The sequence below is a fragment of the Myodes glareolus genome, chromosome 26, assembly GCF_982192425.1.
Source record: "Myodes glareolus chromosome 26, mMyoGla1.1, whole genome shotgun sequence".
NCBI lineage: Eukaryota > Metazoa > Chordata > Mammalia > Rodentia > Cricetidae > Myodes > Myodes glareolus.
In genome coordinates this window covers 1,454,505-1,458,682 of record NC_142051.1, presented here as the reverse complement: position 1 = coordinate 1,458,682, position 4,178 = coordinate 1,454,505, and the positions used below count along the sequence as shown (strand labels likewise).

Sequence of the window (4,178 nt, the reverse complement as noted above, 5' to 3'; positions counted from 1 at the left end):
ACTTCTTTGAAAAAAGAAATGGACACTCATTTATATAGGACTCAGCCAGCCATGATAAGCTTAATAGAAACAGACTATCCAAAGGAAGTTCTTAACTTCCAACCATTATCACCTACCAGTGTAGGACTCAGCCATCAATAAGTTTAATGGAGGCCTGAGTCTCTGTAGTTTACCCTGAAGCAACACTTGGTTGCAGGAAGGACTATAAACTGAGACTACCCAAGTGCCACCCAAGAACAGACCACCCAAAGAAAATTTCTCACGTTCCAACCATTGTAGACAGGATCAACCTGCCAACACACACTCACCAGGACACTCCTACACAAATGTCAGTCAGTCAGGGGTTCTGAACTTTAGAAATCCCTCACCCCCACCTTTACTACTATAAAAATCCAACTCTAAGTGAGGTCAGGGCTCTCTGATTATTTCAATACATTGGACACACAAAGAGACCAAGTTTGCAAACTGGTATAAAATAAAGGCTCTTTGCTTTTACATACATCTCCTTGTTGGTTTTTTGTGGGACTTCGCGGATCTGGGCATAACAGTTCCACAGTTTCAGTCTGGGGCTTGGTTCTGTAGTTTGTAGCCTCGGATCTAAACTAGAGCCTACTGAAAGTTCAAGGATGCCAATTAGAAAAGACTGTGGTATCAGGAGATCCAACCAGACTAGCCCCCAGCAAATGACCCACCCAGTGGGGACTTCCCAGCATCCCAGCACCTGATACAACCACAGGGTCAGGGGTGTCAGGGCTCCTTGCCTAACACTCCTACCCTCTCTTCATGAGACTTAACCTCTTTACCTTCCCCTAATGAGACTCTGCTGAGTCCTACTGGCTCCAATGCAAAGACAGTTATGATGGGAGAGACACTTTCACTAAAAGCCTTTCATTTCCACCTTCTGGGAAACAGAATTATATGTTTTCACTGTAATAGACTAATGACTGGTCTGCTAAAGGATTTTCCCCTTGGTGAAACTATTTTAATACTTTTGTTAAGTATTAAACAAAACATAGAAAGACCCTCTCTCTCCATGCTTTGTTGTTGTTTTTCATGTGTATGGGTATATTATTTGCGTGTATGTCTTGCACCACATGTGTGTTTTGTGCTTGAGGAAGCCAGAAGAGGACAATGGATCCCCTGGAATTATACTAACAGTTGCCAGCTGCCATGTGGGTGCTAGGAATCAAACCTGAATCCTTTTGAAGAGCAGCAAGTGCCCTTCCTCTTCCTCTTCCTCTTCCTCTTCTTCCTCTTCCTCTTCCTCTTCTTCTTCTTCCTCCTCCTCTTCTTATTTTTTAATTTTTGGATGTATTCCTTTTATTTTATGTGTATGAGCATTTTACTGCAAAGTGTATCTGTGAATCATGTGTGCCCAGGAGGGCACCAGATCTCACTATAGATGGTTCTGAGCCACCATGTGGTTGCTGGAACCTCTGGAAGAGCAGCCAGTGCTCCTAACCTCTGGACCATCTCTCTAACCCCACCTTCCATCTCTATTCTTAAAGAAAGAACAATCTTTCTTTTGAAGCTGGCTTCATACAGTAGTTTGTATTAGTGTCTTAGGATTTTTATTGCTGGGAAGACACCATGACCATGGCAACGCTTACAAGAAAAACATTTAATTAAGGTGGCTTACAGCTCAGAGTTTCAGTTCATTATTATTGTGATGGGAAGCATGGTAGCACTCAGGTAGACATGGTTCTGGTATGTAGACTGGTCTGGTCTGGTCTGGTCTTGAACTCACAGAGAGCCACCTGCTTCTGCTGCCAGGTGCTGGGATTATAGGTTTATGTCACCTTGCTCTGCTGAGATTAAACAACATTTAAAAAAAACCCATGTTGTCAGACTCCCAAGTCATATTTTCTGATTTAAGATTTAACTGATGGAGGCCTAACCACTTAGAACGCCGTGTGTGTTGCTTTATTTTAAATTTTTTGAGGTTGTCAAATGTGATGGTACAGATATTTAATTCTAGTATTCGGGAAGCTGAAGTAGGAGAATTACAAGTTTGAGACCAGCTGGGATGTACTTACTGAGACTGTCTTTGAAAAAAGTCATGGGGGTGTCAGAGGGAGGGGGAGAAAAGGAAAAGAGATGGAACAAAACCAGCATCCTCACCCAGAGAAAGCGGTACACACCTTTAAGTCAAGTAAAACTAGAAATGAATATTCACTTTTTAAATTAAATAATATGGAATGTTTCAAGAACTTGCCTGTTATCTTTGTGTAGGGACCATGCTAATTTCTGTATCGTTCCAATTTTAGTATATGTGCTGCTGAAGGGAACACATGAATACAGACTTTTTTTCGAGACAAGATTTCTCTGTGTAGCCCTAGTTGTCCTGGAACTTGCTCTGTAGATCAGAGCTGGCTCCAAACTCACAGAGATCTGCCTACCTCTGCCTCTCAAGTGTAGGGACTAAAGATATGTGCCACCACCGCCCAGCATAAATACCTACTTTTTAAAAAGATATTTACTTATTTATTTATTATGTACATAGTGTTCTGCCTGCATGTATGCCTGCATGCCAGAAGAGTGCACCAGACTGTATTATAGATAGTTGTGAACTATCCTGTGATTGCTGGGAATTGAACTCAGAGCCTCTAGAAGAATGATTAGTACTTTTAACCTCTGAGCCATCTCTCCTGCCCAGTGAATACCTACTTTTAAAAGACAGGATCTCACTATGTAGCCTAGGTTGACCCTAAACTCACTGTGTAGCCCAAGCTATTCTTAGGCCCCTCTGTAGTACTGGAATTACATCTGTAGACATGTACCACCACCTAGTTAATTACTATTTATTTATGTGCTTAAATATTTATTTAGAGACAGGGTCTCACTTTTGCTCTGGTTGACCTAGAAATCACTGAAGACCAGGCTGGCCTGGAACTCATATAGATCTGTCTGCCTCTGCCTGCCAAGTTCTGCAATTGAATGGATACAACACCACACCTACTAGCATTGATTTCTGTTTTAAATGAGTCTCCCAGCTGGTAGTCTGGTAGGTTTACATCAAATAAAGATAATCTGGTATATTTACTGGCTACCTCTTCCTTTACATTTATAACCTGTATAACCCTCTATAGCCCATACAATTGGTGAATTGGGAATTCATCAGATTTTATCCAAAGTTCAAGACCAAGTTGTTAGTCTTCTGCTGCCACTTTAAGAACTAACCACGCCCACCCCAGCCACGTTTGGACCTCCCCCGCAGCCATCTTCTCTCTCTCTCTCTCTGGTGCGTGTGTGTGTGTGTGTGTGTGTGTGTGTGTGTGTGTGTGTGTGTGTGCGTGCGTGTATGTATGTCTTTGTTTTCTCTATGTTTGTCTATGTTTTTTCTTTCTTTAAGTAATAAATGTCTAGCTTTATGTATTGTTGTGGGAGTAACTTCCGCCGCCTCAACCAATAGTCGCTGAAATACGAGCCCACAGTGCAGCGGGGAGCGACTTCCGCTCCGTCAGCCAATAGCTGCTGAAATACCAGCCCACTGGGGCGTGGTATATTTCTCTTTTAAAAAGAGAAGCAGATCCGGATCAGGCTCTCTTGGTTCCGGCTCTTGATTCCGGTGCTTGCTCCCGGCTCCTGCTCCAGGCTCCTCCATAAGGATGGCATATAATTCTGCCTTCTGGACAGAATCATAAGGACTTTGTTCCACTTTACTCAATTCTTCTGATTTGTAACCTGCTTTCCCTGATTTATTAGCATCGGTATAAAATGTATGGGCTCCGGTTATTGGAGCATCACGGACAATTCGAGGGAGGATCCAAGAAGTTCTCTTTATAAAGTTAAGTCTCTTGCTTTTTGGGTAATTGTTATTGATTTCTCCCAAAAAATTAGCACAAGCTCTTTGCCATGGTTCATTGTCTTCCCACAACTTTTTTATCTCATCAGCAGTGAAAGGCACTATAATTTCTGCTGGGTCTATACCTGCTAATTGACGAAGTCTCAATTTTCCTTTTATAATCAATTCAGAGACTTTTTCCACATAAGTTTTTAATTTTTTACTTGGTTTGTGTGGTAAAAAGATCCATTCTAAAATAGTATCTTCCCTCTGCATTAAAATTCCTGTAGGAGAAATTCTGGAAGGTAATATAACTAGAATGCAACTAAGATTTGGATCCACCCTATCTACATGTGCCTCCTGTAATTTTTCCTCAACCATCATCAGTTCCTTT

The 4,178-nt window shown here is 41.7% G+C and overlaps 1 non-coding gene across 1 annotated transcript; it reads right to left on the bottom strand.

The window, feature by feature from the left end:
* Nucleotides 1-2,187: 2,187 nt before the first annotated feature.
* LOC125390122 (U6 spliceosomal RNA) lies at nucleotides 2,188-2,291 on the bottom strand. The gene has a single exon (XR_007228657.1). It is a non-coding gene; the product is annotated as a U6 spliceosomal RNA (small nuclear RNA).
* Between the last annotated feature and the right edge of the window lie 1,887 nt (nucleotides 2,292-4,178).